General features: G+C 46.6%; 1 non-coding gene across 1 annotated transcript; it reads right to left on the reverse strand.

Annotated features, from left to right (window-relative positions):
- Positions 1 to 5315: 5315 nt before the first annotated feature.
- On the reverse strand, positions 5316 to 5422 carry LOC119620413 (U6 spliceosomal RNA). Its single transcript, XR_005236940.2, has one exon. It is a non-coding gene; the product is annotated as a U6 spliceosomal RNA (small nuclear RNA).
- Between the last annotated feature and the right edge of the window lie 6987 nt (positions 5423 to 12409).

Consider the following 12409-nt stretch of genomic DNA (forward strand, 5'->3'; position numbering starts at 1 on the left):
AGAGGAAGTTTATCCTGATCTGGCTGTAATAATGTAGTAGGCAGAACTGCTGGCGTGGACACCCAAGCAAGGAAGAGAAGTTAGTGTCTCAAGGGGTCACACTAAGATGGAAAGGGGTCAGGGCCCAGACTTGATGTCACCTGGACTCAACCACCATGTCTCAGAAGAAGAAATGATCTTCCCCTCCTGGTGTTGAGCCAAACCAGGAGCTTGGCAGTGCTGCACACAGGATAGTCCTTGCTGGAGACACATGGAGACATGTTTGACAAGTTGCTGAGGTGCCTGCTGGGCCAGGCCCTTGTCATGAAATGAGTTTGCAACCTGAGGAAGCCTTTTTATTGGAAACCTGACAGGGATCCAATTTCCCCTTTGCCTTAACCTCACAGGAGCACAGTAGACAGGGAGGAGGTCATCCAGGTGGCTGCTCCTGCTTGGACCCCATTTCCCAGACCATTCCAGGCAGGGAGAGCCACTGAGCCGACTCCATGGGCTGCCCACATGGGGTCTGGACCCAGCCACCCTCCTGTGCCTGACAGGTAGCCCCTGGGCCATGACAGGACCCATTGTGTGGTGATCAGTGGCCCACCGCCTGCCCTTGTGGCAGGTGCAGTTCACAGGTGCTGCCCCAGGCCTGTCACAGTGGCCTTCCCAGCCTGGCACAGGAGACTAGGCACGAATGATCCTTTCCTGTGCCCATTCAGGCCATGTGAGTTTGGACACTCACTACAGAACTCCCTCCAGGCCCCTTGTCAACTGAATTGTGTGTGACTTGCTTAGTCCTCATGCCCAGGGTCAGGGGAGGGGTGCAGAGTCTGCACCCTAAATCCCCTAAGGTCTGAAGGCAGTCTCCCAGATGACCGCTGTCCTCTCCAGTGACATGGGCCTCCCACATGGCCTCAGCTCTCTCAGGTGACATCCTTCCATGGTGACTCTGGCTCTTGCAGGAGGTGTGCTACCACAGGGACATGAGCTGTCTAACTGCCATCCTCCTCCTCTGTATCTGCCGGATGAAGACACCTTCTGGGCACTGGATCAGCTGCTGGCCAAGGAGAGGCGCTCCCTGCGGGGTAGGTGGTCAGCTGCCCCCAGGGCCTCACACAGTCAGGCCATGGGACAGCCACCCTGGCTGGGCAATCCTGACTTCCAGGCAAGGCACCTTCCTTGTATCCCAGCTTGTTAGGAGCCTTCAGGACATCCCTGCTGAGGGTTCACAGGAGCCCAGAGTTGAACAGGGACCCTTTCACTTCAAGGCAGACACCTTTCATCCCCAACAGCAAAGGGCACTGTGGCCACCCCCTGGCCACCCCGTGTGTCCCAGAGCCATAGGTCTCCAGCACTGACTTCGTACAGGTGATTGTCACTTCCCCAAGAGTCCTCCTACCTTCCAGCTGGCCACACAGCCACACACCCAGCTGTCCTCCCAGCCCACATATGGGCCAATGAAGTTGAGATGGCAGTGTCTGCCCATCCCATGTCCCCCAGCCCCACCCCAAGTTCAGAAGATGACCACGTAGCCCCCCTGGCACCCACCCCGTTCCCTCCACTGGCCACTGCCTGCCTCTGCCCTGCCTCACAGCCTCGAAAGCAGGCCTACCCTCCTGGCACCTCTACCCAGGATGCTGCCGTGCAGTGCCTCCAGCTAGGGCCCACTTCCCTAGAGCTGAGGCCACATGGTAGGGTCGCCTGATGGAAGGGAGGAAGGCCTCAGGGTCCAGCGTCCCCTGCTACTGCCCAGTCCTTCCAGCTAACGGCTCCACACCTTGGGAGTGGGCTCTGATGCATGATGGTTCGGGGGCTTCTCAGTATTCTACAGCCCCAATACTGCCCAGCTCCAGAGGCTCCTATCCCACCAGGAGCATGTATTACACAAATCCTTCCCAAAGATCATGCGGCACCTGCTGAGTGGATGACACCCTCACCTCTTTCCCAGAGGCCCAGGGTCCCATGGGGCAGGGAAACAGGGGAAGATGGAGCTCCTTAAGGGGCTGACAAGAGGCTGAGTCCCAGCCAGGGCCTCAGTCAAGATGGGGATTCTCCATGGGTTTGGAGTTGGGTTTTCTTTACCTGCCCTGGAGGAGGAGGCAGAGGTCCTGGGACGGGGGCTGAGCTCCAGTTGAGCAGGGTTAAGGGAAGTGTGTACAACAGGCATCTGTGCATGGCGAAGATGTTGGGGAAGCACTGGCCACTGCCCAGTGTTCTGCCCCAGGAGAGCTCAGGGAGCCCTGAGCACCTATGCTCCTCCCTTCAGGACCAGGAAAGACCACACATTGAGGTTTGCTGAGTTGGCTCCTCTGGTGTTTCACTGATGGGGTAAGGAGGCACAGGGAGACCCCAGTCCAGGGACCCTCCTGTCCCACAGTTCCCAGCTCCCCCAAGAAGACCTGGCTCACCCCCAGCCCACAGGAAGCACAGGGAGGCTTCTGCATGGCACAGAAGCCAGGCCCTCCCCAAGAAGGGGCATCCCACGGCAGAGGCCAGGCCTCAGGCCCACTGCTATTTTCACATTATTCATTTTATAAGGTGATATGGTTTGACTGTGTTACCACCCAAATCTCATCTTGAACTGTAATTTCCATAATCCTCATGTCATGGGAGGGACCCAGTGAAAGGTAACTGAATCATGGGGAAGTTTTTCCATGCTGGTCTCATGATAGTGTGTTCTCATGAGATCTGATGGTTTTAAAAGCATCTGGCATTTCCCTTGCTTGAATGCCCCATTTACCCTGATGTGATTATTACACATTGCATGCCTGTGTCAAAATATCGCATGTGCCCCATAAATGTATACGCCTACTATGTACCCATAGAAATTAAAAATAAAAATAAATTTAAAATAAAAAGTGTGAGTTTTTAAAGATGAGGTTTGCTCTCCAGTGCTGGTACCTGCCAGGTGTGACCTTCACGTCGTCTTTCCACAAGGTCCAGGTTCCCATCTGCAGAGGCCGACAGTTTCCAGAGTGACCTTCCTCAGAAAACAGGATCTTGGAGGAGACAGTCAGAGGAGAGGGCCTTATCCTCCCCACTGCACAGCCCCTCGTGGGGATTGGAAAGTGAGGGTCTTTGACCACAAGTTGGCAGTCACCCTAAACTGTGGTGTGGGAGGAAGCATAGGGAATATAGGCTAGTGCTGGGACACTATTTCCTGATCCTGACTTGGAGAAGGTGTTAAAATCCCAACATTCCTGACTCCTCCTTTGTGGGAGCCCCTGCCCTGCAGCTCTCACAGGGTTGTTGGGAGGGTCACCTGTGGTGATGGGTTTGGAAGTGCTTTGTGAATGACACAGTGGGCCTTCTTATTCCTGTCACTGGCCTTTTGACTTTGAATACTAATTGCCTGTGGATCTCTAGGTCTCAAGGTCTAATCCTGGAAGGGTACAAGGTGTCTCTAGTGGAACATTCTATACCTCCTGGGAGGTCCCTCACTTCCACCTTCACCCGACATAGCCCCTGCTCCTATTCCCTCAGCCTGGAGAACTTGCCCCAGGAGCACAGGGTGGTACTGGACTGACCTCTTTAGAAAGGGTAATTATATCCTTTCAGCTCTCCCTCTTCCCTAGCTTGCCACATAGAATTCCAGGGATCCATGCAGCATATGTGCTGGAAATGAGAGGGAGAACTTCTAGGGCAGGGATCTGCCCTGGGTGGGGACAGAGAAGTATCTTGGAGTCTGGGTGTCAGAAGTGTGAGCCCAGCCCAGCTGTTTAGCCCCTGTCCCCATGCTGCTCAGTGCATGATGTTTCCTGCATAAGCTTCCTTTAGAGGGAAACTTCCAGAGTGACTGCAATAAGGTCTATGCTGTTGGGGGTGACAGAGCAGCCCTGTAGGCCCTCTGCTCTTACACTGGCAGGAGGTGGCCAAACAGAAGCAGGCAGAGGAAGCTTCTCCAAGCAGGCTTGGAAAGAAATTTCCACATATCATTCATGTTACTCTTGCCACTAGAAGAATAATTTTTACAGTGGAGTGGAAGAAAATGACTACACTGTGGGAGAGAATGGATCCATCCAGAAGAGCAAGGGGGGATGGGGAAATGTGCCCATTGCCAGAATTTTGTGTCTTTTAAGACACTTTCCAGAATTCTACTATTGAAGGATGCCCCTTTTGACAGTCAGTTACTGAGGAAGCAGTGGGACATTTTCAAAGCCTTTTATATTAAAACACACACACTCTCACACACACACACACACACACACACACAAGACAATGCTGTGGGTCTGTGTGCAGGGACCACGAAGAGCACAGCTGCCACTGTTCTGTGTCACAGATGCTACAGGAAGTGCCTTAACACACAGATGTGCTTCATGCAACCAGCTGAGGAACATCTCTAAAGCATTTTACAATCAAGACAATTCAGTGTCAAGGAGGTTGAATGCATTATCCAGGATCACACATATGCCCTGATGGAATCGGGGTTCAATACAGAATTATGTATAATGAATTATAGGGGTGTATTTTCAACAAGAGTAAAACTCCATCTCAAAAAAAAAAAACACAAAAAACAAAAAACAAAAAACTTCTACCTTCCAGTCGGGTGCAGTGGCTCATGCCTGTAATCTCAGCACTTTGGGAGGCCAAGTCAGGTGGACCACTTGAGGTCAGGAATTCAAGATGAGCCCGGCCAACATAGGGAAATCCTGCCTCTACTAAAGCTACAAAAATTAGCTTGGCGTGGTGGTGGATGCCTGTGATCCCAGCTACTGGGGAGGATGAGGTAGGAGAATTGCTTGAACCCGGGAGGTGGAGGTTGCAGCGAGCTGAGATCACGCCACTGCACTCCAGCCTGGGCAACACAGTGATCTCAAAACAAAACAAACAAACAAAAAAACTTCTACCTTCCAATCCCCAAATTTGTTGGGGGACCCAACAAAACAAACTCCCCCGCAACCCAAGCCACCATAATAACATGTGTCTGCTGATGCTCTTTAAACTTATACTGGGGTCATCTTTTGTTGCTGTTCAAAATATTTTTTCACCTCAGTTGATTCAGATGTTCTAATTCTTCTCAAGGGATTTGTTCCTTTTTGATCTTCAGTGTCACTGTGCCTCTGAAGAATTTAAATGAGTCTACTGAGGTTTCCATTTTCTGGCTTTTTTAAGCCCCTCATTGCTTATTCCTTGGTATCTGGAAAGCATTTTGTTTCACAGAAGGTGTTCAAAGACTCAGGAACTCAAAGGTGAAAATGTACATTTGGAACAGAATTAGAAACAAAGATTTACTAGAGACAAATACTGCCTCCATAGCTCAGGAGACCCAATATTGATTGTTAAGATGTGAATTCTCCTGAAATTAATCTACAGATTTAACATAATCCTTTTCTTTTTAACTGGAACCCTTCATGAATTTGTATGTCATCCTTGCAATGGGGCCACATTAATTTTCTCTGTATCATTTGAATTTTAGTATATGTGCTGCCAAAGCAAGCACTAACACAATCGTAATAAAAACCTAAGCAGATTTTTTTTTTAGAAATGGACAAGTTGATTCTAAAGTTTACATGGAAAAAGCAAAAGACAAATAATAACCAAATAAAAAGAAACAAACTTGAAGGACTCAGAATATCTGATTTCTATACAGCTACAGTAATGAAAATACTTAGTATTGGTGAAAGCATAGGTGTATCCATGAAGAAAAAAGAAGTCTAGAAATACACCCACACATGTGGTCAATTGCTATTTGATAAAAAGCCAGAGTAATCCAATGAAGAAAGGACAGTCTTTTCAATAAGGGAGCTCCTGAAGAATTGGTCATCCATATGCAAAAAAATAATAATCAACCTCTGGCCAGGAGTGGTAGCTCATGCCTGTAATCCCAGCACTTTAGGGGACCGGGACAGGAGGTCAGGAGTTAAAGACCAGCCTGGCCAACATGGTCAAATCCCATCCCTACTAAAAAAAAAAAAAAAAAAAAAAAAAAAAAAAAAAAAAAAAAAAAAAAAATTAGCCAAGTGTGGTGGCACACACCTGTACTCCCAGCTATCCAGGAGGCTTAGGCAGGAGAATTGCTTCAACCCAGAGGCAGAGGTTACAGTGAGCTGAGATCACACCACTGCACTCCAGCCTGGGTGACAGAGCGAGACTCCGTCTCAAACAATAATAATAATAATAAAAGCCTCAATCCATAACTTGCACCACACAAAAAATTAATATGAAATGCATCATAGATTTAAATGTTAAATCTCAGAGTAGGGGTGGATGCGGTGCCTCACGCCTGTAATCCCAGCACTCTGGGAGGCTGAAGTGGGAGGATCACTTGAGCCCAGGAGTTCGAGAGCAGCCTGGGAAATGTGGTGAAATCCTGTCACTACTAAAAATACAAAAATTAGGGCCAGGTGCAGTGGCTCACACCTAGAATCCCAGCACTTTGGAAGGCCAAGGCAGGTGGATCACCTGAGGTCAGGAGTTCGAGACCAGGTTGGCCAAGATGGTGAAACCCCGTCTCTACTAAAAATACAAAAATTAGCCAGGTGTAGTAGCATGCACCTGTAATCCCAGCTACTCAGGAGGCTGAGACAGGATAATCACTTGAATCCAGGAGGTGGAGGTTGCAGTGAGCCAAGATCTTGCCATTGCACTCCAGCCTGGGCAACAAGAGTGAAACTTCTTCTCAAAAATAAATAAATACATAAATAAATAAACAAACAAACAAAAATTAGCCAGATGTTGTGATGCACACCTGTAGTCCCAGCTACTTGGGGGTGCTGAGGCAGGAGGATCACCTGAGCCTTGGGAGGTTGAGGCTGTAGTGAGCCGTGATCACACCACTGAACTTCAGCCTGGGTGAGAGAGCGAGACTCTGTCTTGAAGGAAAAAAAAATTAAAATGTTTATTCTTCAAAAGACACTAGTAAGAAATTAAAAAGACAAGCTTGCTAGGCACTATGGCTAACACCTATAATCCCAGCACTCTGAGAGGCCAAGGAAGGTGGATCACTTGAGGTCAGGAATTCGAGACCAGCCTGGCCAACATGTCAAAGCCCTGTCTCTACTAAATATACAAAAATTAGCCAGGCTTGGTGGTACACACCTGTAGTCTCAGCTACTTGGAAGGCTGAGGCAGGAGAATCGATGGAAAGCGGGAGGTGGAGGTTGCAGTGAGGCGAGATCCTACTACTGCACTCCAGACTGGGTGACAGAGTGAGACTCCATCTCAAAAATAAATAAATAAATAAATAAATAAATAAATAATTAAAAATAAAAAGACAAGCCATGGTCTGGGAAAAAAAACATTTGCAAAACACATATCTGACAAAGGACTTGTATCTAAAATATACGAAGAATTCCTACAATTTAATAAGGAAACAAAACTTTTTTCATAGACAAAACATTTTGACAGACACTTATTAAAAAAGATACAGGCTAGGCATGGTGGCTCATGCGTATAATCCCAGCGCTTTGAGAGATCGAGTGCAGTGGATCACCTGAGGTCAGGAGTTCAAGACCAACCTGGCCAACATGGTGAAACCCCATCTCTACTAAAAATACAAAAATTTGTTGGGCGTAGTGGCAGGCACCTGAAATCCCAGCTACTCAGGGGGCTGAAGGAGGAGGATCACTTGAACCCATGAAGTGGAGGGTGCAGTGAGCTGAGATCATGCCATTGTACTCCAGCCTGGATGACATGGGTGACACCCTATCTTAAAAAAAGAAAAAAAAAAAAAAAGACCCAGACATGGTAAATAAGCACACGAATCATTAGGGAAATACAAGTTAAAGTCACAATGAACTACCACTATCCAACTATTAATTAGTCCACCCAAAAATAATAAAATAGGCCAGGCACAGTGGCTCACACCTGTAATCCCAGCACTTTGGGAGGCTGAGGTGGTTGGATCATCTGAGGTCAGGAGTTCAAGATCAGCTTGGTCAACATGGTGAAGCTCTGTCTCTATTGAATATACAAAAAATTAGCTGGGCGTGATGATGGGCACCTGTAATCCCAACTACTCCAGAGGCTAAGGTAGGAAAATCTCTTGAACCTAGAAGGCAGAGGTTGCAGTGAGCAGAGGTCACTCCATTGCACTCCAGCCTGGGCAACAAGAGTAAAATTCCATCTCAATAATAATAATAATAATAATTACAACATACTGAAAATATGATAATATTAAATGCTGAACCAGAATTCTCATACATTGATGACACGATTGCAAAGTGGTAGGATCATTTTGAAAAGCAGACGTCCAATTCACACCTGGGTATTCACCCAAGAGAAATGAAAATATGTCCACAGACCTGTTGATGAATGTTATTAGACTTCTATTCATAATCACCAAAATCTCAGCCAGGCACTGTGTCTCACAGCTATAATCCCAGTACTTTGGGAGGCCAAGGCAGGAGGATTGCTTGAGACCAGGAGTTTGAGACCAGCCTGGGGAACATAGTGAGACCCTATCACTACAAATAAAAAAAAAAAAATAGCCAGTGTGGGGGCCCATGCCTACAGTCCCAGCTATTCAGGAGGCTGAGGCGGGAGGATGGTTTGAGTCCAGGAGTTTGAGGCTGCAGTGAGCTGTGACTGCATCACTGCACTCCAGCATGGGTGACAGAGTGAGACTCTGTTTCAAAAAATTAAAATATAAAAATATAGTTTAAAAGTAATTACCATTATGTAGTACCAGTCAGCCATGTGTTGCCAGGCCCTACTCCTCCCTTCCATCAAATGAATACAGTCACAGCTGATGGCTTTAGACTCCGGAGTGAAAGGCTCATTTGGTTTAGAAAGAATTTCACAAGGGACCTCCTAATCCTTAATTAGCTGCTAAAGAAATGGTATAGAGCCAGCCCGGTGCAGTGGCTCACACCTGTAATCCCAACACTTTGGGAGGCCAAGGCAGGTGGATCACGAGGTCAGGAGTTCAAGACCAGCCTGGCCAATATGGTGCAATCCCATCTCTACTAAAAATACAAAAAATTAGCTAGGTGTGGTGGTGGGTGCCTGTAATCCCAGCTATTCAGGAGGCTGAGGCAGAGAACTGCTTAAACCTGGGAGGCGGAGGTTGCAGTGAGCCAAGATTGTGCCACTGGACTCCAGCCTGGGTGACAGAGCAAGACTCCATCTCAAAAAAGAAAAAAGAAAGAAGCAAAGAAATGGAACAGAGCCATAGAGAGGCACCTCGCTTCAACAAGAAAAGGCATCACTTTGCATACCTTTTCCTCAAAAGATATATTAAAAGAAAAAACAATCATCATTAAAAAAGCTTAATATTGCAAATGACCTTGACAAGCAGTTTCTGTCTCCTCATCTATTAAAAGCTAGCTGTTCTAGAAATTTCTCTACATTGCAAAAGCTTAACGTGACTTTCTACTAGCATAGAATTTAGATAAACTTCCAGGGTGGCCTCTGAAAGCCCTCTGATCTATGAAACCTATGAACCTACGGGATGTCCAAACTCTGCCCCTTCCTGAAACCTCCACTGTGGCAATGAGGGTCTGGGGAATAACAACTTCAAACAGGGCATTTCTGCATCCCAATGCCACAACTTTGGAGCAAGGCAAGCATGGTGGTTGCAATTTATAAGGGGAGGACTGCTCTGCCTCAGGTCACATGGTTAATACTCTTCAGATGGCCCAGACTCTATGTCTAGTGTTCTTTCCATGATCCTCCAACACACACCTCCCTGGGTGCGGGATGTGGGTAGTTTTCACTGTGATCTCTGACCACTCCACAGCGGGGCTCTGAGACATGGCTCTCTGTCAGGTGGGACCTGGGCTCATGGGACAAGTTGATCAGCTCCTCCCACAGGAAGATATTCCAAAGGGACCCAGAGCTTCCCAAGAATGCCTCCAACATCTACCTACAAGGAGCTCTGCAAAAATGGGCTTTGCTGGTAGAAAGAGATCAGAGCATTCAGATTATTCTCTTGCCTCTTGGATGGAGACCATCAGCATACCAAGGTCTCCCAAAGCCTTTGCAGTCATGAAACCTGTTTAAATGTGGTTTCCAAACACACTCAACTAGGAAACTCTCTTTCATGTAATCCCTACTTATATCCTACAGAACTAGCGTTTCTGCACCCTAGAACAATGCTATTAACTTCCTTGCACTTAGACGTTGATTTTTTAATGACTTAAGAAAACTTGTTTCCAAGAAAAAATAATACATGTAATATGCTAACATTTATGTAAAAACGGAGGCAGATATGTCTATCCATATTATTTGTAGATTTATAAACTATCTATGGAAGGATTGGAAAACTGGCCACTGCAGCTATTTCCAGAGAAAATCAGTCAGTGGCTGGGATAGGGAAATGAGAGACTTTTTCCTGTATATCCTTTCATACTATGGGAATGTGTCACAGGAGCAACCCATCAAGCGAAACTCCAATTAAAATAAAAGGTACTAAAAGTAACATATATTTAAAAATCAAAAACAGGCTGGGCGCGGTGGCTCAAGCCTGTAATCCCAGCTGTTTGGGAGGCCGAGGCAGGTGGATCATGAGGCCAGGAGTTCAAGACCAGCCTGATCAACATGGTGAAACCCCATCTCTACTAAAAATACAAAAATGAGCTGGGCATGGTGTCAGGCAACTGTAGTCCCAGCTACTCAGGAGGCTGAGGTAGGAGAATTGCTTGAACTCTGGTGGCAGAGGTTGCAGTGAGCCAGGATCGCACCACTGCACTCCAGCCTGGGCAACAGAGGGAGACTGTCTCAAAACAAACAAACAACAACAACAACAAAAAAAGCAAAAAGCAGAAACATTTACAAGTGCTTGTGCACACGTAAACACACCCCCCACAGCCATATTCCACACCAGAGATAAAATAACCACTGTTGGCCAGGCACGTGGCTCAGGCCCATAATCCCAGCACTTTGGGAGGCCAAGGCAGCAGATCACCTGAACTCAGGAGTTCAAGATAAGCCAGGGCAACATGGCAAAACCCTATCTCTCCTAGAAATACAAAAAATTAGCCAGGCATGGTGGCTCACAACTGTAATCCCAGCTACTTGGGAGGCTGAAGCATGAGAATCGCTTGAAGCAGGAAGGTGGAGTTTGCAGTCAGCCAAGATCACACTAGTGCACTCCAGCCTGGGTGATAGAATGAGACTCTGTCTCAAAAAAAGAAACAAAAATAAATCAATCAATTAATTAATAAAACAAAATAACCACTGTTAATATTTGGTGTTTGGGCCGGGAGCAGTAGCTCATGCCTGTAATCCCAGCACTTGAGCCCAGCCTGGGCAACATGGTGAAACCTCATCTCTACCAAAAAAGAACAAAAACAAAAAACAAAAAACAAAACTTAGCCAGGCTCATAACCCAGTCTCGAAATAAATAAATAGATAAAAATTTAAAAATAAAGTGAAATAAAATAAATATTTGGTGCTTGTACTTAGTCCCATTTCTCTATTTTTGCTTTTGCTGCCTATGCTTTAGGTGTCATATCTAAAAAAATCGTGTCAAATCTATGCCATTAAGCTTTTCCCCCTGTTTTCTAGGAGTCTTAGTGTCCAGTCTTATATTTAACTCATTTTGGGTTGGTCGTTGTGGATGGTGTAAGAAAAGGATACAATTTCATTCTTTTGCATGTGGAGATTGTTTTCCCAGGGCCATATGTTGAAGAGACCCTCTGTCCCCATTGTGTGTTCTCCCCATTGTGTGTTCTCAGCACCCTCAGGGAAGATCAGTTGACTGTATATGTGTGGGTTTATTTCTGGTATCTTTATTCTGTTCCATTGCTGTATATATCTGTATTTATGCTGGTAACATATGTTTTAATTACTATACTTTTGTAATACATTTTGTTTTTTGTTTTGCTTGTGTGTGTGTGCTTTTTTGTTTTTTGAGATGGAGTCTCACTCTGTGTAGTGGTGCAGTCTCAGCTCACTGAAACCTCTGCCTCCTGGGTTCAAGTGATTCTCCTGCCTCAGCCTCCAAAGTAGCTGGGATTACAGGTGCCCACCACCACGCCTGGCTAATTTTTGTATTTTTAGTAGAAATGGGGTTTTGTCATGTTGGCCAGGCTGATCTCAAACTCCTGACCTTAGGTAATCCACCCGCCTTGGCCTGCCAAAGTGCTGGGATTATAGGCATGAGCCACCACACCCAGGCTGTAACGTATTTTGAAATCAGGAAATGTGATGCTTCAAGCTTTGTTTTTTACTGTTGTTTTTTTCAGGCAGCCCCCAAGCCAGAGAGACTCCCAGCTGTGTTTTTCTTTCTCAAAGTCATTTCTGGCAGAGGCCAAAGTGGGAGGATTGCTTGAGCCCAGGAGTTCAAGAACAGCTTTGGTAAAAGAGCGAGACCCTGTCTCTACGAAAAAATTAAAAATTAGCCAGGTGTGGTGGCATGCACCTCTGGTTCCAGATGCTTGTGAGGCTGAGGTGGGAGAATCGCTAGAGCCCAGGACATCAAGGCTGCAGTGAGCTGTGATTACACTGTTGTACTCTAGCCTATGTGACACAGTAAGACTCTGTC

This window comes from Chlorocebus sabaeus, chromosome 16 (assembly GCF_047675955.1).
Source record: "Chlorocebus sabaeus isolate Y175 chromosome 16, mChlSab1.0.hap1, whole genome shotgun sequence".
NCBI classification, from domain to species: Eukaryota; Metazoa; Chordata; class Mammalia; order Primates; family Cercopithecidae; genus Chlorocebus; species Chlorocebus sabaeus.